This window comes from Phaethon aethereus (assembly GCF_964289735.1).
Source record: "Phaethon aethereus genome assembly, chromosome: 12".
NCBI lineage: Eukaryota > Metazoa > Chordata > Aves > Phaethontiformes > Phaethontidae > Phaethon > Phaethon aethereus.
The window spans coordinates 18,390,712-18,416,621 of NC_138588.1; the positions used below are offsets into that span (position 1 = coordinate 18,390,712).

General features: G+C 41.1%; 1 protein-coding gene across 1 annotated transcript in view; it reads right to left on the reverse strand.

Annotated features, from left to right (window-relative positions):
* The window catches only part of RORA (RAR related orphan receptor A), a gene marked incomplete at its 5' end in the record, with an annotated part of 371,080 nt that overhangs the window by 25,297 nt on the left and 319,873 nt on the right, over positions 1 to 25,910 (reverse strand). The gene's annotated exons all lie outside the window — the stretch shown is intronic.

Below are 25,910 nucleotides of genomic sequence, written 5' to 3' on the forward strand. Positions count from 1 at the left end.
CTAAGCAAGATGAACCCCTGAGTGGAGATGCCTCCTCTTCACTGACCAGAGAAGGAATTAAACAGTACCTTAATTACAAGCATAACTTTTAGAAGGTGAAAGTCAGGTGACTGCTACTGCCTCTTACTATTTCTGAATTCAAAAATTAGCATTTTCTGGACAGGAAAACCTGTGTAGGAAGCGCTCTCTTCCCCTCCTGTGGTACACAGGGTCCCAATCACCTGCGCACACCGGCACCACTGAGGTAAGAGCATGCACTTCGCTGGAGTTCCCCGTCACAGCTCCCACCCTTCAGCTCTCAAGGCAGCAATATCAAGAAATTCCAGGTATACACGTTCCTTTTTCACTCGGTAGAGATGGACTTAAGCACATACTGGTTCGTCTGCCAGACTGGTCTCTATTTGTTAAAACCTCTGTGGACAATGAGCGTCCTTCTCTGACGCACTGGCTTTCTGGGGAAGGCACCCTAACCGAACTTGCTAGCTGAACTGAGGACTTCCCTCGAGGCTAGACGTGGGGTACATACAACAGCCAGGACTGCAGCTGGGATCCCCTGGGCCTCAGGGTACTGCTTAAGAAGTTATGCCTTCTTTGACTGTAAGAAGGGCTTAAATTCCTTTCCCTGAACGTGGCTCGCCTGTCCCCCACTTGACGGGGTATGCACAATTCCGCAGCTAATTCAGAAGGGCTTTGAAATAAATATGATACACATACAAATTGGGCTAACCTGCTTCTAAAAGGGATGCAGTTTGTGCCAGACATCACTGCTAGTGCTCTTCATAAGTATATTGATTAAATTAGGAATATACATATTCACTGACATATTCATACATATTCATTGACTCAAACAAGGGTACTGCATGTAATGTGGTATTTAAAGCAACATAGTATCTGATCACAAACTGAATTAACAAGGAATGATTTTACTATATAATATTAAAATCCTCCTGCATTTTCAGCTTCATTACCTGAATAATTTGCTCTGTCATGTACCCTAAGTAATTTGAGCTGGCTGCAAATTGCTTGCCTCCGAACACCTGCAACTTACAAACGCTGCAACTCCACTGAACTGAAAGCTAGTGGCAGCACAGTTCTGCCCATTCCATTAACGTACTATGTTAAGTGACCATCTGTCCACTCATATATATTAAAATACTTAACCCCACTGTACTTCTAAGGGTGACGGCTGGTTGGTAGATGTCCGAGGCATTTTTAGAACACACAGTAAGTGTGTTGATCAAGAGCTGATGGAATTTACCTGCCCACTCCTTGTGTGAAAGGTTTCTTTATTCTACATACGATCCCTACCATAACGGCATTCTGGCCACGAGCAGGCCAGCTGGAGATTGCACTGATAGGGCTAGTAAAAAGTAGCTCCCGAGAAGAACTAACAAAGCCTGGTATCCTAGAGATGTGTGTCTCATGGCTGGATTTTCTGGGGTCCAGGAAGGTTGAAATTCCATCAGAAGCCTTCCCAGCACATGGGACATTCCTTGCGCCTTTCACTCCTTTACAGATTCTCCTATCTATAGCTGAGCTCAGGCTGTGCAGCACCCCTCAGTGCAGTATTAGTTGGGTATCTTTCTGGGTATGTTTTTCAATTTTCATGAAACACGTAGGAACACATCTTTGGGACTGCTGATGCTCTCCAGCTTGGCTGAAATGGTTTTGGAAATGAGGAGGATTGGGGTGATGGGCAGAAAACCAGACAAACACAAACAACCTCTCCAAGCCTTGTTTCCTTAGGAAATCACACTAGTAATAAAATAAATACTGAGGTTATGCTGGTACAAATCCTTTGAAGTCTGTGGGTGTGATGGGTGGAGTAGAAACGAACATGGCCATCACAGTATTAATTAAAAGTAAAGTATGAGCAACACCTCAAACACACAAGGCAGAAATGCTGCAATGCCAAGACTTGATCTTTGGGTCTGAACACAGCTGGATCCCTCTTAGTAGGTCACTTGATACTATGCAGCAGTCCATAACACTAAAAACATTCGGCTTCAGAGTATTAAAGGGGATGCACGGTAAACAGTGTGGAACAACCTGAGCACTTTTAGGGCTTGCAGTACTGACTTTTAGGAATAAATCTAAATTTTTTCAACCTCTGTTACTGATTGGACACATCGAAGGGAACAGTGCAGTAACAGCTCCTATTTTCATGCCAGGATCACCAACATTTATGTTTATTATTTCACGTTAAGCCAAGAAATTTTACTTACACAGATTTTAATTTGACCAACTAAAGCCCTTCTGTTACATGAAGCACCGGCTTCAACACAGGCACTTGCACACCTAATGAAAGAAGGCTATATGGAAAATAGTTTGGATTCTCTAACAGGCAAAACTGTTTCTGTGAAGTTGTTGTAGTGAGGTCTCTATGTATATTTTTAATGTTAGATTCAAACAGAAAATTAGTGAAAAACCTTAATAGGCCATCATAACATTCTTAATTCTCATAAAGAAAAATCAAAACAAAAAGAAATCCTAACACAAACAATCTAGGACTTTGCAAGAGCACAAACAAGCTAAAAACAGATTCAGGGTTTTCAGAGGACCTTGGAGAGACGATGTTTGCTCCCTCTCAGTCATGTGTGCAACACTAAGTGATTTTTGTTTTCCTTTTGTATGACAGTCTCCTACCTCTCCACTGTCTTGGCTTTATCCATGCAGAAATATTCCCATTCTTTTCTGACCCAGCCATGCCACTTGGTATCTCAACATTTGTATCACCATGAAACTGAAGACATACTTCCTCTTGTATTTTTGAGGAAAGAAGATCAGCAATCTAGTTTGCAGCTGAAGGTGAGATGATTTGATTTCCCTCGTTGAAGGAATGACAGGTAGAGACAACTCTAGCTTGGGACTCTGATCATATTATGAAACCATACCACAGACCAAAATACCAAACCGCTGACCTACAAGCCTCGGCTCAAAATAATCAGGACTGCCGCATCCAGATGTATTCAGTTGTCCAGGAGCACAGAAAAGCAGTTCTTTGGAGAATCAACCTCTCGTTACTTCCCGGGGAATACAACTAACATCTTCCCAGTTTGTGAAGTCTAGGAAGTTATGAAAGCTCCAGCTTTGTTACTATTTTCATGAACTGAAACCAAACACAAATCATGAAGATGGCTGAAATACACACCAAGAGACGTACACTGTAGCAAGATGGAGAATAACGATACTAAGTCTATTAAGGAGAAGATAAAACCAAGAAAAACCGAAGCACCGATTCTGAATACAAATTTTGTCTTTTTATAGTGGAGGAGAAGATTCATTCACTACACATAACACACAGGCACAGTACCAAGAGACAGTAACCAAACTTAGTGGTAAAGAACAAGAACAGAGAAAGAACAAAGGGAAAAGTTCTGCTATGCAATGTCCTATGCATTTCAACGCTAAAGAATTTGAAGTAGTCATCTAATATTTCAATATGGTCAGAAGAGACTTCCAAATTTCATAACACACCAGTTTTGTCCCATAATATTCTGACTTCTCACTTTCATTCCTGCTGGCTCAGGTGCTTATGAAAAAACATTTAACCATTTTACACCCCTCTTCTCCTCTGGCTGAAAATTAATAGTAGTTATACTGGCTATGATGAGCACAGTTTGCAGTATGATTAATTTGAAGACTAGGCTAAATGTAATTCTTGTGAAATTAAGCAATTCAGAAAAACAGTTTTTCACAAGAAAGGAAAACACACTCGCACTGCAGTCATGTGACTCTCTAATGAAATATAATATACTTTTAATCAAAGCCCTGAACTGCATGCCAAGAAATAGATACTATAATCCTCATTCTAGTGCTGATTTGCTGCATGAATGGGGATGCTAGTTGGTGTCTCATTTTCTCTATCTATGTAATCGGGATAATCGTTCTTTATCTCTACCTCTATCTCTAGCTATCTTGGGTGACTGGCACATACTGCCAAATCTTGGGTCTTGGTCTTATGACCCAAGAAACTAGTGAGCAGATCTCCAGACAAACCAACCTCCAGCGTTTTGCATTGCTTAGATAAAAGTTGCCACAAAACTCTACAACAGGACTGCTATTTGTCTACACAGCTACAAAACATTGTTCTTGACAAAATTACACAAACCACAAGTTTTAGAAGCAACATAGATGCGAGCTATTATCACAGTAGCTGCCAACACTGACTTTTTCTGCTCTGATTTGCTACTGCATTTATTCATTAAGCAGCAAGCTAGTGGTTATGTCAAGCCACCCTGTATGTTTTTACATGATTCTAGAGCTCGCTCAGGTTTTGACATCCCTAATTTCTTCCTACAGATAGCCACTAACATCAGGTATTTGCGAAAAGGAACACCTGCTGCATGGGCATAAGCACAGTTCTGCTATGATACCATCTATACCATGCCACTGTGCCGCTAGAACAAACCAATGCATATTGTCTGTCAAATTAAAAAAAAAAGCAGCAGTAAGCTGGTAGGCCAAGACACATGTGCGCTTTGAGGCAGGGCAAGTGCCCTTGTAACACTCAATCACACCGAGGTTTCTCGTAGTCTTTGCAGCTTATTTTTCTCTGGTACTGGGAAAAGCAAATCTACACAGATTTCTCCTTCCTGGCGTCTGTATGTTGGTCTTTCATTTTGTAGTATTAATGGAGAGGAAAACAGAAAGTGAAATTTGCAGGAGAACATAATTCAGAATACATTTATTTGCTGGAGCTAGCTGGACAATACTAAATGCATTCTCCCCACTCCCACCAAAAAGAAACCTGTATCAAAAAGCTTAAATGTATTTGTACTTCTGTCCAACTTGCCAATTCTTTGGAAGAAACTAGTAAAGACTTGATTTTAATAAAGAAAGTCTTATAATAATGTAGCATTTTGGAGTGAAAATCTAAATTACCTCTGACATTTGCTCCACAGTTTAAATGCACAGAGCCCCCATTCTATGTGAAATGTCCTACTCCCGAGTGTTGAGCCTGGCCTTCTGAAGACTGGAATTTGTTCATTCCAGCAGTGCCCTCCCACCTTCCTTTCCCTCATTAAATGTACTGGCTTAAGGGAACATCTCAACATTGCTGTTTGCTTGCAGTAGGAAAACAAAGAAGAACTGACCACCCACTCATCAATTTTAAGCACCACTTCAGGAAGTCAGCTAGGACTATCACAGCACAACAACCTTTACTTGAATTATTTTTCATAGGCTGCAAACTGTCTTAAAACATCAATACTTGGAAGGCAATAAATTCAGTCCCTATTACAAAGCGTATAGTTACTGCATGCAGGATTACGAGAATAACTTAGTTGCTAGCTAAAGCACACTGCCATTCATTACGGAAGGATCTTGTACTAGGTTTTGAGAACAGTGGTGAAAGGGTACTTAAGAGAGTCTTAGACTTCCTTTTATACAATATGAAACCTGGGTCATTTGATTTTGTTAAGAAGCTACATACATTTGTGCTACCCATTTGCAAAATTAGATGTCAGTTCAATGGCCTCATTAGGCTATCTACTAGCACAAATCAAATCACAACTACAGTTACTAGATTAAAACAAACCAAAACAAAAAAAAACCACCACCTGGCAAAGCTAATCACCTGCAGTGTCCAAATTATCAACAATTTCAACTAAATTCATTAACAAGGTGACAGGCTCCTGAATCGTTGAAGGGACATTAGATCAGTGGGAGCACGGCACCAGATAACTGCAGGTAACGCTGCCTTTTTTCGTTCTACTCATAGGCATGTAGCTTTCAGATCAAGCATTAGTAATTCCTCATACTGCTGCTTAGAAGGTCGTCTCCGACTGGCAACCCATGTGAACACCGCATGTTCTCTATCAGAATGCACACGCTTTCCTTTGTACTTACTATTTGACCAAGTCAAGTTCCACTTTAATAGTTAGTTCCCCAGAGATAACAACAGGCAGTTTGGAAAAAGGAATATGGAATGAATGTAGAAGAGGTAACAAAGCAGGGGGGAACCCAATAAGGGAAGTGTCCCTTTAAAAAAGGGTCTGTCATGATTCAGTTTTATCGTGCCATTTTGCCAGGCTGCGCAAATTGTATTAAGGGTTTGGCCTCTGCAGAAATTGCAGGCTGTATCCCTGTGTGTATTGAGAAATGGGACTTTGTCCAATTAAGTTAAAGCCAGGCAAACATGGCTGGTGCAGAAGCCACTCCCTTACAAAAGAGCTGCGCTTTGATGAAAAACCGCTCAAAACCTAAATTTACTCCTAGGTGAAAAAAGTTGCAGGGGAAAAAAAAAAAATGTATTTCACCCAGACTAGAAACTCCATCATTCTGAAGTGACTACATCTGCATTTTTAAGATATTTTTCTTTTTGGCTGCACACGAATTTGATGTCATTAAAAAGGCTTCCTTTGATGCTGGATGCCAAGTAGAATCATTAGTTTCTCACAAAGGTGCGCTCTAAATGTCTAGTTTAAATTTTCATTTTCAGATGATTCATCTAAGAGATGAACAATAACAACCAAAAACAACTTCAGAACTCTAAACCGTAAAAAGCCTTTTAGCTGCACTCACTCATTTATTAACTCCCTCCGATACCTCCTTTCTGGATTCACATGGCAGTCAATACTGAGCATGAATTCTGCAACTCCTTAAGCGATACATGGCCATAAGAACCAAACCACAACCAGATTCCTTCAAAATTCACAAAAGATGTTCTTCTGAAGTCTGTACCCTGCATCTTTCTAGCTGACACAGGGTCACTTTTTTTATCCAAGGATGCTTTCCACTGACACCTTTTCTAGTATATATGCATTGTTTTGTCACAGCTCCTCTTCATGAGTCCTCTTCAGAGGTCATTAGAGGATTAATGAAACTGAGGGACACTCCAGGGGAAGCCGCATCCTCAGCCAGCGTAGCTTCACAGGGTGGTGGGGAGGCCACAAAACAGATTAATTATACCTACATTTCCTCCATTTAAATGCAAACGTCACTGAAGTCCAAAAACAATCAATGATTTCCAGCTGATCTATGTTTCCTGATACACATTGAAGACACTAGAAAGCACAGATGCTATGGAGAGCTTACAGCCTTTTTTGTAGTACAGGGTCAAATTGCTACTGAACATTTGTTTTCCCCGCCAAGAAAGATGCTTCTCTTTCAGCCCCCACTCCATCTGAGAGGGAGCAAATATAAGCATATATGTGGGATCAAGAGGAAGGCTACATCACTTCTCAAAGAACTGCCTAGAAGACAGCCTGGACAGTGAAAAACTGATGCAGAATATAGTTTTGCCATCACTCTTCCCTAATACCTGTACAACTTCTTTGACCACCTAATTATACTGCTTTGAGGAGAAGACCTACACACTCCCCCACACATTGACCACTTGCTCAAGATGACCTGGATAGGTTGCATGCACGCTCGCCAGACCCTGCTACCACATAAGTCTATAGGAGACAGACACCAGCACACGCTGCACTTACGTATGGCCACACATGCTTCTTGCTAATGACGATTTTTACCTACCCGCAGCATTTCTACCAGGGTCTCCCATCACCTAGAACGGGCTTTACAAGGCATGTCTGTCGTACTTCATGCTGACACTCTTGCCCTTCCCTCGACCACTGACTGGATCGCTCCAGTGTCATGGCGATAGAACTTTTTTCTTTGTAGTAGTCTTAGCAGTACTTTATTGACTTGCATGAAGTTACACAACAGTCCTTCATCTCTATGAAGCAGGCTGGGCCCTCCCGGCTGGCCAGGGACCGGGGGGAAGCCGTGGGAGGACAGCCATCTCTACCTGTCTGCAGTCAGGCATGTGTTTTTCTCCTCCCTCAGATGTTCTCTTCTAGAAGGGCACAAGAGGAAAACGCTATGACCCGTCCCCAAAAACTGCGTCAGGAGGAAGAATATGCAGGATGATATCAGGGTAGATGGGCATTTTATAGGCTCTGGCTTACAACAAAATAAACCCACCATCAGTCCAGCAAACAGTCACAAAAACACTCCTACCAGAGAGAAAGTTTTTTTCCCCCAACATGTTCTTCAGACAATGTATTACACCGTTATCCCCCATCAACGATGCTCACGCCATCCCCCTGGACCCGGCTGTGTTTCTGTGCTTCTTTGTATCCTCATGATGTCTGTATATACTGCCCTCAGTGTTTGAAAATCATCTTCATTTTGTGACAAAGATCATGAAAGAAAAAAAAAGTAGCTGCCCACAAAAATGTTTTAGCAAATTACAAGCTTGTGAAAAGAAAAGGTCTAGCAAAAGCTCTTCCTTTGCCACAATTAGATTAGGTGCTATGACCTTCATTAAACCCTTTCTTTTGCCTAGTTATTTCATAGCATTTAATTTCCTGCCTCTCAATGATTAAACCAACTGAGAGGTAGTAGATAAAGCAAGTCTGCTTGCTGTTTCAAACAGATATATTAATACTTTACACTTGAAAAGCTTTCAAAGCGTCTTCACATGCTGATTAGCAAACATTGTACATAAAACCATGTCTGAGGTCAGACTGTGGCAGCAGATATGTGACTGAAACTTACTCCAACAGCTCTATTGCAATGCTGTACGCACAGGATACCTCCATTGCATACATTAAGGAAGCTTAAAGTTAAGCTTCACGTATTTAAACACTAACACAAAGTCTACTTAATGGCAGTCTTCAAAATGACAGTGGCCTCCTAATCTGCTGGAGATAAAGAAGTGCCAAGATTAATGATTACATAAGTGCATCGCAGAGCCCAGAAACAATAATCAGCTCTTCTGTTGTTATTTGTGTACAAAGGCTATTAGAGTCATCTGACATTCCAAAATCCAATTTAAAGTTGTTAAACCCCTTTCACGTTCTTATTTGAGGTTGGAAAACCGACAGGTTCGAAAAGGGAAAGGAAGGGTTTGATTTCCCACTTCTTTTCCCCTTACTGATTTTGCTCTAAGCCAAATCTAAGAAATGCAAAAAAATAAGCTTTTAAACAATGCCTGGAGTAACCAATATTGCTGTTGAAGGAATAATACCAATAAAACCCTAACATGCTTAGATAGCAAATTGTAAAATAATGACTACAAGCAAACCGAGTGACTATTCTATAGGAAAAGACCTCATTGAGTTGAGGGTGTCAATGACATCAGCTGCACAACTCTGACAACAGTGGCCATCTTCAGCAAATCAGGAGGGTGAGAAACTGAAGGTGCTCAGGCACCAAAACACCCATCTCAGTCTGGTAATGGACTCTGTGAGAATTCACTCTCTGGATTCATGCAGGCATAGTATTCTTTGCCAGAGACCAGACTGCTAACTGCAAAGAAAGGCAAGTGACAGGTCTGACTGCAGCCTTTGTAAATAATACACAGTCAATTCTTTTTCCACAAAAATCCTCTGAAATTGAAAACAACCCTCTTTGTTTCTGACAAGACTGAAAAGCAAGTTTAGAAACCAAATGAACAAATTGGTCTTCTCCAGATTCCTACGTTGGTCCTTCGCCTCCCGTGACGACACGGGGAATGGGACAGGAAAAGAGGTGGCTACATCCCTGCCCTCTCCATCTGATCAACGAGTCGCGCCTCCCCAGCTCCAGGCCGACTGCACAAGCAGGAGCGCCCGGCTGCTGGGAGCTTCGTCAGTGGCCACGCGTGCAGCGGGCGCACGGGTACGCTGCACATCGCGCTTGCCTCTCAGGGGAGCCGTCTGTTATTATCCTGTTTGTAGCACAGATCGCTGCAGCCCTGAATGCAGAGTTCCCCCCGGCTTCAAAACTCAAAGAAAGGGCAGCTGAGCAGGCCCCAGCTCTCAGACAGGAAGGTGTGCATGGCAGACAGACATACAGACCAAACCGCTGCAACTTGATCTTGTGGGCGACGCGCTGGGCCTTGTGCTGAAATGGCAACTCCAGCAGCCACTGCCCTTCTGGGGAAAGGACTAGCCTGGGAGCAGTCAGCCTCTGGAGACCACAGGCCCCACTCCCTCAGCTTGGTGGTGACTTCCTCTCCTTATATCAGGAGAGAGGCGAGGTGACACCTGGGATTCAAGCTAATGAAGGTAATCATGAGAACACGTGGAAAGGAAGGGCAAGATGCCGACCGTCACAACCGAGCTCGCGTAGCGGCGGATCCGAGACAGGCCTTCTCCTTCCCCGTTGTGACATCGGTAGTAAAACAGCCTCGGTTTCTTGTACAGCAGAACAGAGCCATTACAGACTACGTGCCGAAGTTCTTCCTTTACGGCTGTGAAATTATTTTCTAGTGTTCCCTAAGGTAAAGTCAATTAAGTGATAACTGCATCTGTGCAGAGAGTATTCAAAATGCTAATATCCCCACCCAGATAAGTCTTCAACTTTGACTGCTTATTTATCTCTAACTCTTCGAAATTATTGCCACGAATGCTCCAGTGCCTTCCCCCATTATCTTTGCAATCCTGCTTCTCCCTAACAAAAAGGCAAAAAGCATAACGCTTAAGAGCTGTACCACTCTGACCACACTGGGGAGTAAAATGATACGAGCAAAGAAGCATCAGCTGATCTACTGCAGTGTAGCTAACTGGCATATTTTGCCACTTTCAAAGTTGTTCAGCTTTTCATCTAACCTACAGAGGTAAGAAAATCTGCTATGCCGTCAGAGGCTCACATACTCTAGAAATAACAGCAGTTTGCATCATGAATTATCTAACATGATTTACCACTCAAGGAAAAGAAAAGCTGTCACGTTTGGTGTTTTTCCATTTGGCCACCAGACTCTAAAATTTTAGTGTTTTTTATCTCTGGAACAGAGAGAGCACAATGCTGGTCCCAGGCACTCAGCTGTAAGATGGCTTCCTTACCTCAACATGGGATGACGCACGTCTCTGGTCACACGTGTTGTATGTGTTCCCATGTTTTTAAGTGAAAAAAGCCCCCACATTGAAGCTGGAAAACCCAATGCTGAAAGCAAAGGAACTTGATGTGCTGACTTACCATCAACATTTATATGAACACCTTAATATTTTATTACTTTTGTTTATTAAAATCACAAAATTGCAAAATGGCCACCAAGAAAACCCAAAACAGAGAATACTGACACCTTTTTCAAACAAGTCTGACAGTACAGTAAGGAGAGGACAACCCTATGGCCCACAGAACCAAGCAGAATACACGCATTTGGTAGAGTATGAATAGGAGATTACAGAATAAAATGACTGAGTCAACTGTTGCTAAATGCATTTAGATTAAAGAAATGTATTAATTTAACAGATTAAAAGGAAAAACCCCGACCTGCTTCAAATGGTTAACACTAGGTTCTAATGGCCAAATCACTCAACAAGGTAGACGCTGGCAAGTAGTGAATGTATTGGATTTGTGTTTCCTCAAATAAAGGAGGCTTGACAAAAGTTAGAAGAAAATAATAGAAACAGCACCTGTATTACTGTAATCATTTTACGCAAAGACAATCCAAGCCATTTAATGAGCTAAGCTTCATCACTTTGTCAGGACAAGAAAACAACCTTGTAACCAAAGCTGAATGAAGCCATACAATAACTTACCAAGAATGACGAACATAACTTTTCAAACCTTTGAAGACGGTCTTTAGCCATCATTCTTGATGATGTTTCTTTCTATGCTTGTGTTCTGCACGCATCAGAAAACAGACAAGAACGAATGCCAGGCAAGTCCAAATTGGTACCATTTTAACACCATGCTATTTTAAAAGGCTGACACAGACAGTCAGTTCCTGTACCGTCCTTGATGAAGACCCAAAACGTTTAACCAGAACTCCCCCATTCCTACTCTCGGAAGAATACCTGCAGCATAACTTCGATTATCCAAAGCTCCCAGGGGACAAACAGAAGCAGAGATAAGTGGGGGAGCAGCCAGAGGTCTGAGAATAATGGAAGGGAAAGGAGAGGAAACAAACTCCACAAACAAGAACTGTTGGCTCAGCTCAGCCCTAAAGTTTCCCTATTCCTGAATGGAGCATTCATAAGTAAAATAAGCTTCTCTAAGCAAGCACTCCAAATGATTGTAAAAACCATTTGACAAAGTGAAGAATTATGGTTCGTTTTGGTACTTGACTCTCCAGAGAGACAGCCAGCTGTTGTTCTTACTGCAGCAATTTATTAACCAGTGGTACAGCTGTAACAATGTTCCTGGTAGCGTCTCGATGGTTAACAAGCAGGCAGATTCTTTCCAAATCTGTGTTTCCCAAAGTAGTATTTGGAAAACATTGCTAGAAAAAGTTCCAAACTGAGTGAAAAAAAAAAAAAAAACCCACAAAACCAAACAGATATATCACAAGCCTTAATCCCAGGGCAGAACATCCATGTAGAAGAAATCTGTTTGGGGAGTTGTGGGTGCTTTATGCAGAAAGTACAAGTTTTTATTTATATTACTGCAGCACAAGTTAATGCCAATTAAGTAGGAGAGTCACTTTGGATTTAGCACAGAACCTGGCCCAGGGCACTGGCACACAGAATAGAAATAAATACTAATCATGCTTGCTCACACTGAGAGGATTAGATAACTACAGACGTAGGAAATTAAAACCACAACAAGATGACCCCACGCTTGTGATTTCCCTGTTGTACCAGATCAGTCAATATGAATAATCGACAATGTAAATTGAAATCCTCAGATAAAAATAATGGTTTTACCGCTTTATTTCTCTTCGCTTGCACATAAATTGAGTTGACTATCTCTGACAATGCCATGGTTTAATATTCTAAACACACTACCTCCTTTAACAATGCCTGGAATAGAAACAAGCTGCTGAGCCAGATCCTCAAGGGGTGAAAATCAACATTGCCACACTGACTTCAGTGGAAGCACATTGATCTCCACCAGCTAAAGCTTTGGGCCCTAGTGGGCAATTAGGTTTCTATTATATGCTAATTTAAATAATGTACCACAGAACATTCTCTGTACAATAAAGTAAGTCTACATTCTTTTGTGGAGAAGGACAAGCATTTGCTGTGGCATGATGAGAGTTATGGATTCTGGCTTCAAAGAGCAGGATGAAGTTTCGGTATAAACTACTCCTCATAATAACATTTTTAAACCTGCAATTACTCATACTATACTGCTTTAGGAAGCCTGTAATTATTTGGTAAGTTCTTACCAATGTCTAGTCTAGATCATAATTGCTAACACTGCCTCCTTCAAAGGAACTAGGGACTATGTTAAAATCTGGTTTTTGTTAGGTTCCTACTACAAAAAGTGGTTGTGCTGTAATGTTACGATCTGTATTCAGTGGAGGAGGAAAACCAAACTGATTTATGTCCCCGTCTTGAGCCTTTGAGCAAGGCCTGAGCAAAAAACCGAACATAACAATCCCACACACGTTTCTTTTGAGGCTTCTGAGATGGCTGGGTTGGAACAGGGACTGTGGCTGCAGCCGACACGGGCCGGAGCTCTTTTGTAACAGAAGTTAATGGCACTGAGGACCATCTGCAACACCTTCTCACTCTCCCAGTGAGGCTGCGCACTCCAGCCAGAAGACAAAAAAGCAGAAAAGTGGGAAGACAGGGTTCAGCCAAAAAGACAGCAAAAAAGATTTTCAGGGTGTTATAGGGCAATTCGGGTGAAAAGATACGACCCCTGTGTAAAAAATGTTAACAGCAGTTAAAGAAAATGTTTTGTTCTCTTCTGTAGCGATTTCTTACGTACAAGAACTTCTTTCAGTCTCCTTTTAAATGTCATTGGCACCCTTCTTCCTGCCTTAGTCATCAACAACCAAGTTATTAGCATGCCAAGGTCCCTGCCTAAAATTTTCTGGACCTCTGATGTAGTCAGGATGAGGGCATCATTCCACACTTACAGGTTCTCCTACGCCACAGTCCTTCAAGTGAAGCAGCAGGGTTCAACACATACCCTGTTCTCAAAGCACACCTTGGTGCAGCAATTTGGAAGCTCTCTCAATGCCGCTTCTGAGAGAGGGATCCGCAAAACAGGGGCTTCTCCCCATATGTGTGACTCTCGCCTGAAAGTCATAGCAGAAAGCTCCTGGAGATAATACTCCCGCTAAAGAGTATAAAACATGCATGCAATTCCAATTTGTCTTGTTTTCTACGGAACCACTCAAGACAGGAAGGCAAAGTAATGTGGGCTCACGTAGGTCAAAGTGGTACAAGGTGAGATGTGGTATTAAGCTGCAACACTTAAACTATGTGATTCCCTTTATAAATGTACTTATCCCAGTAATAGTGCTCTGCTCTGCTGCATGTGTAACTCCTCAGAAATAGTTTAATTTCAAAGAGAAAAAAGCTTATACAGAGTCAAGCGTTTTTAATGATAGCAGCCACACAAGAAAAACTTGCTGCACAGGGAAGGTCTAGAACGTCACCACAGTAGGAACTCATCCAAAGCTTCCTCTGCGCTCTGGACTTCTCAGCTGCCCTGTCACCGTGCTTTGGGTGGCCTCTACAGACACGGGGGAAACTCACAGCATGCAATCTGCACTCGAAGGAAAGAAGAAACCAGAACTGACTTTGGTTAAGCTTTTGATTTTGTTTACATGCCCAAGAGGGAAAGGAGAATACAGAACTCGACCCCACTAACTCCAGAAGCATTTTAGCCAGCAGGAATCTCCAGTCGTTGAAGAGAGCTGGCCTCCCCTCCCTCTCCCAGTGCCTGTACAGCCGTCCTGCAAGAGCCAAATGAGGGAACGACTCAGGCTGAAACTGTTCTTTGGGGGATTAACTTTAACCTGAATGAGTTTCCTGCCTTAATTCCCCACGTGACTGCAGAGATGCTGCTTGCACTCGCACAAGGGAGGGGTGCATGTGTTTGGCAATGCCAGATTATGGGAGGTTAAAATACTCACAGAACTGAACTGTTAGTCTGCTAAATCAGTAAGAGGAGATCTGGGGTAGCAGGCAGAAGGACAAGGAACACAAGGTTGGTTTTCCAAGAAACAGAATAGTCTATGAATAAGTCATTAGTTTCTATGTCCAGTATTGCTGTGAACCTTTAAGCAAGTCCCTTATTTGATGTGTCAATTCCTCAGCTGTGAAATGAGGACAACGCTTTCTTACATCACTGAAGTGTTGTAAGTTGAAAATTAATGACTGAGATACTTGGACACTCTGGTGCTGAGGGCCAAGACAGGAGGTAGCTACAAGAGCTGAGTGATTAGTGACAGGGAGGGGCTAAGGAATCAACGCAGTATTTTTGGTGGACTATTTCCTTAGAGGATAAATGAGAGTAACTGCTACTTACTTGATTGCAAGGAATTGAAAGGCTCTCTGTAGCTCCCTCGTGGGTGGACACCTGAACAACTAAACAGCTATGACCCAATTTTAGCCAGAAACCTTATGTCACAAGGAATTTACAGGGAGGTGTCTTCTGTATGGGCAAAAATAATTGCACTGTGGAAGGATAGTTGACCAATATGTTAATTTAGCTGTACAACATTTAGGGATAGACTGTATCCCATACTCCTTCCTCATATTCCCAATCCTCAACTTTCTGAACATAAGAGATACAGCTGCATGATACAAAAGATCATAGGATTAGGACTGCAAGAAATTCTGTGAACATGCTGCTTCCAGCATCAGAATGATGGGGTCAATTTAAGGAGAAGTTTACAGAAACCGAAACATAAGGATGACAGGTAATGTTACAGTCCAATCTCACCTTCTGTGCGATACAAACAATGGAACATCACCCAGTGGGTTTTGTATGATGCCCATACACACCAGTGATACTAGAAGACACTTCTTTTTAAAATGCCATTATTACGCACATAGAGCCATCAAGTGATAGAAAATGCACCCCAATTCTAGAAGAAGTTGTTCCAACAGCTTGTTTTCCTCACAGTTAAAACCTGTCCTTTCCTTCTAGCCTGAATATTCCTGCCTTGTTTCAGAGGAAGAAGGGGAACATTTCTTCCCCTCAGGCTAATGCAGGATTGCTACTATGGGATTGAGAAGATCTGACTTCAAGTCCCTGTGCTGCCGCAAGGATCGCGTGTGAGAGCCAGGATAAGTCACGTAACTACCACAGAGTTACGTGTGCATCCAACTTCTGTAAAATGTGTAGGTCTCACTGAAAACGTCAGGAGTTAAATGATTCAATAGCCTCATGGAGCTGGGCACATGCCTTTCTGTAATTCAGTTGCTACCTGTAGAACGTTAGGATTGGAGGCTTCCTATCTGTGAGGATCCATTAAATACCCTACTGTGCTTGGATACATTGTTAGGAATAGAAGCCACGTAAGTACTTAAATATGTTTACTTAAAGTGTTTCAAGTCTTATTGAGCTTATTACATCTCAAGAGCTTATTATGCCCTTGCTAGATTAGAGAGCACGTATTCAAAAAACAAACACAAACATAAGGAAAATAAGAATCCACCAAAGAAAGCTTTTCAGTTGCAATACCAACCTTGGGATTTCAGCTCCAGCCTTATGATTTTGAGACATCGGGCTGACCATTCTAAAAATCCCTTGGAAGGGGTAATACCAGAATTCCCTTTCCTCAGTCCTCTGGGCCAGGGCATCATCCCTAAATAATCATTATTATGAAACTGTATCAGTGGATTAAAAAAAAGGTGTCAGTAGAAAGTGAAAATCCTGCCCTATCTGGATTTGCTCTGAAGACCACTGAAATACAAGGCAAGCCAAAATCTCTGCAGCCAGTCTGGCAGTTTGCAATTAAACTGCTAGGAATGCATAAGCACTATTGGCCTTCCAAAGCAGATCCTTCCAGTTTTATGGGCAGAGAGTTAAGCACTCTGCAAAAATTGTACCCAAGACTCAAATCCTCAGCATTGCATCTGTTTTTGTTCAACTTCTTATTTTCTGAAGTCTTGTGGTTAGGCAACGAAATGTGAATCTGTTGATTCCTGGCTATGACACAGGCTTCTTGTGTGGCCCAGGCCAAGTCTCTTAAGCTATACTTCAGTCCCCTACTTGTGAAACAGGTAAAACACATCCCTGAGTGATGTTTTAGGCATAAATTAACTTGTGGAAGCCGGTTTTTCAAAGAGTTCACTAATTAACATTATAGACAATCCTATAGATAAAGAGATTGTCAGAGGGCTCTGTCTGGCAACCCTGGCCCAGGGAAAGAGCGCATTCCAGAAGCGATGATAGGATCTGCATATGATTCCAGAAAACCAATTTACTGAATTCCACAAAGTTATTTTTTAATTTTAAATTTTCATTTTTTATTTTTAATTTTAATATTTTTAATTTTAATTTTTTATTTTTTAAGAATGGGTACTTCTTGGTAACATATCATAAGGATTTCATACAATGTAGGGCATCTCCTACATTTAGTTTTATTTGGAATGAAATGCCACCATCAGTTTTCAGCACAATTTATATGTGCCCTCTTGACAAAATTTTATTGGAGAAATTATGAAACATTTAGTAAGCTTGGAACAAAGAGTTTAACATTGGACACCCTGTTTTCCACAAACACACATTTACAAGTTGCTGCAGAATGCAAAGACAGTTCTACAAACGTCATGCTGATTTTCACATATTTTCAGATGTAAGCTCAACAGGGTAGATAATATATTTTTCCTGTGTTTACACAGTGCCTAGTATCTCGCTTGTGCTTAGGACATGGCATAATGTCCACAAACAACCTTGTTTTCTAGTTTTCATATACCAGTACAATATCTAAGTACAAAACAAATTAAATAAAACAGTTTTCATACTAGGATGACCAGAAATACACTAGAAAGAGAACTGAGTATTACTAATCCTTGTTCTGCCTACACTGACAAAAGAGGCTAAAACAAGAAGAGACTAAACCATGAATCTTCGCTGTCCCCTCCCTGCCTTTTCTTTACATGGTATAGGATATAACTTCACAGATCTACAGACTTCACTGTGATCGCATGATTTACTTAACCTAAAAGTATCAAACCTTTTAAGCTCATCTCACATTCAAACACACATCAATTGAAATAGTCAATATTGAAAGACACAAGCAAGAGAAAGTTTTTACCAAGTCTGCAATTACGGTTTTCAGGAACCACTGAAAAGTGACTCTACAAGTAGAGGCTGAAATACGCTTTCAAACAACAGCTGAACTTCTGTCATAAGTTACCTCCTAGCCCACACCCCAAATATTTCTAGTTTTCTTTGAAACACAGCAGCTTACTGATTACAGGAACTAAATAATAATTTCTGCCTTTGATTTTAAGGCCATAATCCAGTACTGGAAAACGGATTTGTCACTGGTACTGCACACCAGTGAATTCATTTGCTTCATTTAAAATGTAACAACATTACCATCTCACTCTAAGGCAAATATCTGAGCAAGTAAGAGCAGCTGACAACAATCCTCAGAACACAGGTAACAAACTATAATTTTTGAGTTTCTCTGTCAAAGCGCAGGTGAACTTCACCTTTGTTTGTCTTGTGTTTGCTCACAGGTGATGTAATTAATCCATCAAAAGCTCTGTTGCAACTTTAATGACATTCAAAATCAGCATGCACAAAAATTGTTATTAAGTTTATTTAAAAAAATAAATTGCCATGATTTCATGACCGACTAATCAACACCACTGCTTTTCTAAAACATATATTCAACTCCACCTTGTGCACAGTGTTACATAAGGGAGGAGCGCCTGTCTGCCCCTTCACACTTCCGTCCCAGAACTGACGGTACCGAACTAAAACGCGGCCAGGGCTTCCCTCATGCCTTCATACTGTCCTACGGCTGGGACTTTGCCATCACTACACTTCAGTGGAGTTCCAGCCTGCTTACATCCCAGTCCCCTCGAGCGTAGTTTATCATCTTTACACAAAAAAGAACCTAAGTTATTCCAGAGAAAATGCAGCCATTACAATACTGCAACTTTTAAGTAACTGGAATCATTTTTTATGTCGGGGTGGGGAGAAGTGCTTCTTGCCATACGAAACTAGACATGCCACTGCTAAATTAGACTATCCATTTCTGGAATATACACTATTAGGGCACTAAAAGAGTAATTTGCTAGTGATGGTGCAGCTCTGAATCCTCCCAGTACGGCAACAATACTAACCTTTCAAACCATTCAGCTATTTTGCACTTGTCTCAGAGAGCTTAACGATGGGGAATTTTTTGACCAATGTACTTTTACATTGCAAGTGAAGGCAGCAGCAAAAAGCCAAATCCGTATTTCAGGCAGAAACTACAGTCATAATCCAGAGTAACAGGGCAGACAGATCTCTTATGTGTGTGACTGCTCAAGTGAGAGGAGTTGGAAAACAAGCATTACAAAACTGGGCTGTAATTTTCATCTTTGCCCTTAAAATGTAAAGTCTTCCCAAAACTGAAGAGAGCAGTTTAATGAAGCCTATGCAAACAAAGGATTACTAGCCCCTTATCTGATGCCAATGATCCTCCGAAATTAGGTGTTACCCAGGCAGAGCAGTGGGAAGGTACAGGGCTTGCCACTCCTAGGTGGTACCCGTCTTGAATACATTCCCACGGTTTTTCACATTGCTAGCAAGGAAAAATAAACCGAGCAAGGCCAGCAGCGGTTTTCTGAGAAAGCTGTGAAAAAGCAGTTGCGGCTCCTACCATCCATCTGGTGCAGTGGGGAAACGACCCTCCCCTTTCACCAACCTCCACCCAGCCCTAATACCCAAGAAAGCTGTGGTGGCCCTGCAATAGGAGGGTGCCAGGCTGGGAGGGGGAAGGCTGACGGCGGCTCTCCCAAAGAGGTAGGAACGATCAAGAAAAGAGCGATGACTCACACTATGTGATTTATTGCTGGGCACTGTTCCCAAATGTGTTAATAAAGTTGCAGCCAAACAAATACACATCCCCTAGGTCTCGTCTTTGTTCCAGCATGGCCAAGACAATCGAGTATTATTTTCAAGTAAAACAAGGATGAGATTCTAGACAATATTCCTACCACAATTAATATTTATGTTTCACTGTTCTACTTCACAGCGTTGCCAACCCTCGAGTATTTCATAAAGAAAAACAGAAAACAAGAAAGAAGCAAGCATATGTAGGGACACAGAAAGTAATCAGAATTTTAAGAAATGGGTTTGAGCTGTTCTATTTGTTTTTTAGTTTATCTTCAGTAATTTCAGGTGTAAAAGACAGCAGAACCACTCCATAATCATCACATTCAACTGAAGCAAGATGTCAATACAAAACCAGTTAACTCCGTGTCAGGTAGCAGATGGCTTCAATAGTTCACGGCAAAGCTCCTCTTGGAGGTCTTTTGGAAACTGAGAAATAGAGGGAAAGAGAGAGAGGCCAAAGAATTGTTTGAACTGAAACATGTACTTGATTAGCAGTGAAGCTCTGGGGAAGTAGCGATCAAACATTAAAAACTGTGACAGGTTTCTGTAAGCAGCCCGCTCAGGTTTCACACACCAGTTAGTGACAAAGAAACATATTTCCATATAGTGTGATCACTGTGCAAGCAGGTGCTCCTTTTAGCTTTAGTTAGCATTGAAAGAGATGCTATATTCGCCCTTTGACTTCCAATATAGCTTTGAATCACGAGAGACATGATAGCTAAATATGAATTGCCTGCTGGCGTATGCATTTCACAGGGCAGTTCTGTGAGGGAGAGAAATGATGAAGCCACTAGAAGGGCAAGGAAGTACAAAAGAATGATGCAGTTTGCAGGATATGCTTTCCCTGGTGTTACCCACAGGTAGTTTCTGAAGCCATTGAGTCTGGAGATTCCTTTGTTTCAGAAACTAGATAAGCCATGGGTTAGATGCACAGAATCACAATATATTTCCAAGCTATATCCACGAGTAAAACCACTAGGAATATTTTTAAATGATAGCTGAGAATCAGCTCTATCCGTTTCTCACTTCACTGTAATTCTGGTTTTGTATACCTCATACGCGATTTAGACTACAACTACTTGTGTTTTATACAACAACTTGTTTAAAGAGTAATTCCATACAGCTTTCTTGCTGCATGCTAGTTCATGTTAGTAAACCTCAAATTTACTAGGCAATCTCTGGGCAAGGCAGAGGTTTCATCTGCACCTTCCTAAAATCTAGCCTGCGCTTGATCTGTTATTAATCACGCTGGTAACCAGAACAGCTTGTATATGTTTAGGGAGCTGACGATAGAGAGTTAAACATTTTAGATACTGCAGCAGCTTCCACAGTAATTCCACATCTCTCTCCTCCAACGCTGCGAATCTGAGCGCCGCAGTTTCTCTCCAAGGAAAACAAGAAGCAAGAACAAATTAAGTTTCCTAAGTGTGCCAATGAGTGTCTGCTAGTGTCCCTGGCACAGGCGACCAAGAAGTGGTAATAAAGTCAGAAATGTTTGGTGGTTGGGGGGCGTGGAGCATGGCTATAGAGACCAGACGTGAATTTTGGTAGATGGCAAACAATTAAAGCCCATCTGGAGAGATGGTTTCTTCCAGTTGTCATGGCCCTCTGGTGTGCTTGGAACTATTCCAGAAGGCTACTAAAGGAACAAAGATCTTTTGAAGAACTGAGCGGGCAGTCTTAGGTAAAGCACAGAGGTGTCCTATCTTTCATTCTTTCATGATGATCTGAAACAGCTGGCTATAAAGGACCTAAAACGTACAGCTGTGTTGTTACCCCTCACTACACTGAAAAAGAGATTAAATGAGGCACTGGCAGTTTGCTTTTAAAGAGGGTGAAAGAAGAACACAAGAAAGTGAATTAGAGATGAAGAATGTTAATATGAAGGAGAAGAAATGAAAGGAATGAAATTAAAGAAATGAGAAACTAGACAGCAAAGGAAAGAGGATCAGGCAATTACACAGCACTTCAGCGAGATGACAGTACCGCGTGCAGCCTATGTGATCCCAGGGCGATGTGAATTCCAAACAGGAAAATTCTTGCAGCCACCTAAATGGAATAGCCAAAATGGAAGGATAAAGATGGAAATATAGCAGAAGTACCACACTCCAGTATAAAGAGATATAAACTACTTCTTTCCCAATCTGTCTTTGGGAAACTGCAATCAGCAGTGCTTAGGCTTATTATTTTCTCTCTCAAACTCCTGAAAAGACAAAAAGGAATCCTGTTAATAAAGCGTAATGAGCAGGCTCACGAAGACTGCATTAAAATCCACCGTGTTTTGGCCGCATCTAGATTTTAGTTTTGGCGATCGCTTAGCACTTCATCATAAGCTTCACACAATACACATATTATAAAAAGTCAAAGCTGTAACATCTCTGTCTTACATTAAGTTGTTTGAATGTAGCAAACCAATTACTCATTTGAACATACATCTGAAGGAACTTACCTTGAAAATTTACCAATCTGACAAGAGTTAATGTATTTAATATCAAAAAACAAGGGTTTTTTTTTCTGCACAAACTAGTAGGCTCACTGCATAGCCAGATCTTATTGCAAAGCTGAAGACCTTAACATGATAAAAGCAAAAAGCATTAAGTGTATTAGTGCCCGTTCAAAATGAATTGTCTTTGCAGTATAGCAATGCATTATCTAGCTTCTGTTCATACTTCTTTGATTAGAAAAACAACACCACCAACCCAACAAACCACTCGCTCTTCATAGCTTAAAAGGCCCAAAAGCCTTTTCACAAAACAATTCTGTTGTCACTTTTATATAGGGCTAGTTGATGCCTTTCCCTCTCCTTTTTTCAATGAGCTAAGTATAATTAATGACTTCAGAATGGAATTAGTTCAACAGCATTTGGCTGAAAGCATTTATTTCTATGAATCCAGTTATAAATCATAACTCAAAGGCATATTGTAAAGAAATTTACTTCATTGAAAATTCAAATAGCAGCCTTCTATATAAAAGTGGTATTAAAGCTTAGACATTACTACAGTCAACATAAATTCTGATTTTAACAGGCTTGGATAAACTTATAAATTTTGGCTCAGCGAGTCTGCTTCGGCTGTCAATACTCTCAAATAGATACAAGCTTTAACAAACCTTTAATGCAAAAGCCCATTATTGTACCAACTGAAATAGAAAGACTCTAGTATCAAAGAGGAGTTCTTCCCCACTTTTATGGCATTACTTCTGTAAGACACCAATTGATCTACAACCTTTGAAAGAAAACAACTCGCTTCCCTCTCCTGGATAAAAGTCAGTGCAGTTTTTTCATCCATCACAGTGTAACAGCAGCAAAATGCACCTTCCACATCAACTTAAAACAAGGGAAAAAACCTGCAAACCACAAAGCCGTGTCAATTTATGTTGTCTGACAGGTTTACCACAGGAAAAAAAAAGTTTTCATTAAAAAACCTAAATGAAGATTTGTTTAAAAGGACTCAGTAAGAAAGAAATGAGGAAAAAGAGAAGTGAGAATTTATACAGATTTACCTATTGCTAATGGTATTCTGAGGTGCTCTTCAGCTTCATAAAGAAAACATGGATAGCTTCCCGAATCCAGTAAGCGAAACATCACCTTCACCTAAACACCAAAGTGCAAAGCCCCCCTTTTCCTGGCAAAGAAAAGAGCAGCTGTGCAATCAGCACAGCGGTCAGGAGCTGCTTTCTCCAGCAGCATCTACGGGAAGGAGACGCACTAGCTGAGCCTTACAGAGGGGACGGGCGGGTCAAGGTAAAGTCAGTCCAGCAGCAGAGAAAGGCCCGGCTCGGGCAGCCAGCTGCCAGCGGACAGTTATTACAGGTCTAAGTTTTGACAGATTTAAGCCCTTTACCAGTTTAATATCAGACCATTTGGAAAGGACGTGACAGATGTAACTGTTACAGGCTGTTCAGGAGTCTAAAGTCTAAAGAGCACCTGGTGATTTGTCCGGTGCGTGCTCCTTTGGGGTGGATTCCAGCCCACTCTGCTCCTTTTAACCCCTGCCATAACGCCCGTTTCTGCGGGCTCTTGCAGAGGGCAGGGTGAAGTTCCATCCATCCATCCGTGGCGCGCGGCTGCCTGGCACAGCCCCGTTTCAGATGGTGGCAGGACATCTGTCCAGAGCATCAGACTGGATACTCACCTTCTAAACTGGAGATTATTTTTCTGATCTAGGACTATTAATGCAGTGTCCTGAGATTTAATAAATTGCCAGACTAACTGTTGGTTACTTAATAACTAAGAACATCCACAATATTTAGCAGCGTCTGAAAAATTGTGTAACTGAATTAATTTACCCTCTCTGACATTAAAACCAGTTATTGTTAATAAACAATGCCTTAAAATATTTAAGTGGGTTCTTTAATACAACTGAACAATGTACTTGGAACTATCGTGATGGCATTAGCAGACAGGTAAACAGATACATGCTTGTTTTCATTCTTTCAGTGCTACAGGTATTTTCTCTTTAAGAATACAGTCCTTTGGCTTCTTCTTGTGTACTATTACTATATGCCGTTTTCCCTGAAAAACACCACAGTATTTACACTCAACTTTTTTTTTGGATGAAAATGCTTTTTTTCCTTCCAGGCCATGCTAAATCCTCTTTGATTAGGTTGTTCAAATACCTGATCTCATCATGGAAAGAACACCATTTTAAGGAGGAGGAGGAGGAGGAGGAGGAGGAGGAGGAGTGATAAGCACAGCTTCACTGCAAGACCGGATTTCCTTACTGGCCCACACCAAAGGAGGGAAGAGCTCTTCTGCAATGTTACCAGAAAGGTACTGCACAGATGCAGCTCAGCCTGTCTGCATTCGGTGACAGGAGCCTCTTGCACATTTGATGCACACAAGCAACTCCGTTAATGTGAAGAGAAATACAAACAGGATCTGCTACACCAACCTTATAGCCACTTGCTATGAATCAAGCTAAAGGACAACTTCTTCCTTTAGCTAGTCTTCAGGACAACAAACAAGTTTTAAGAAGAAATGTAAAAGCCTAACAGAGGGTAGGTTTGGAATAATTTCTCCCAGTCTACTAACATGATTTATGAGCGTTCAAACTGCCTGGGACACAACATTGTTTTCAAAAGGAAAAAATGAGTAGGTACTTAAAACTAAATGAATCTCAAGACTACTCTGTACTGACATTGTTTACAATGGGCTTAATTATTTACGGAAAGAAACCATCCTATTGTATAAATGCCTGAATTTCTGAAAAACAAGTAAAGGGAATAAAAATTAAAATCTTGTTTGTAAAGCACTGGATTAGCAGCAAGCAATCTGGGTTTTGTCTCCTTGGATAAATCTCTTAGATGGATCAAAGTAGTCCTTTGTGAAACAGACACTTCACTGAGATGTCTGGAGACTTGGAACATTTTCCAAAGTGATAACAATTTTGGTATCCAGCTTAATACAACTTTGAAAGCATTTTCTGAAAACTAGAATTAATTATAATTAAATTTAATTCTTCTCCCACATTATATTTGGTGATTACATTTGAAGTCACGCTATGTAATTTCAATTATTAAGGTGCTTTTACACTAGAAGTAGACAAGAGCCCTCAAAAACTGTAAAACCTCCACAATGAAAATATGCTTGGTTAACAAAAACTTACTCAAATTTAGAAATAACGCCTTAGCAAGTGCGCAGCAGTGCTTCTGCTGTGCTTTGTACCAGCTTTGGACATGCTCCTAGAACTTTAACTTTAGGCTCCTAGGAGACAAGTTGGACATCTGTGCACGTTGCCCATTCAGACTATTCACTCATGTGTAAAGAGAACCCACCCACTGCTAATACAAAATCTGAACTTAGCATAGTTACCAAATAGCTAACAATGTGACAACAATCCAAGAAAAGAAGTTAAGCTACACAACTCCACATTATTTTTTGTTGTCACTGCCCTAAGAAATTTTTCAATTCAATTCAAGGCGGGGGGAGAAGTACTGAAGGATTTCATTTTTGGATTTTGATTTTACAAGTTGCTGGCAACTCTCCCTGCACATGCACATACACACACTCTCTGAAATAACAAGCTATTAAACTTGACAGTTCAGGTTTTTTAAAGGTGGGAAAACCGTATCTAAAGAGTTAGGTTTTGGTAGTGTTTTTTTTCAATTCAGAAGTAAGCTCTTTCAAGAGTTCCTTCAATTTAGCATATAAATTGAATTCATTTGATTAGTCTTTCTAAAATGTAAATGCACTCTATGGCAGCTAGCAGGCCAGGACTTGACCAACT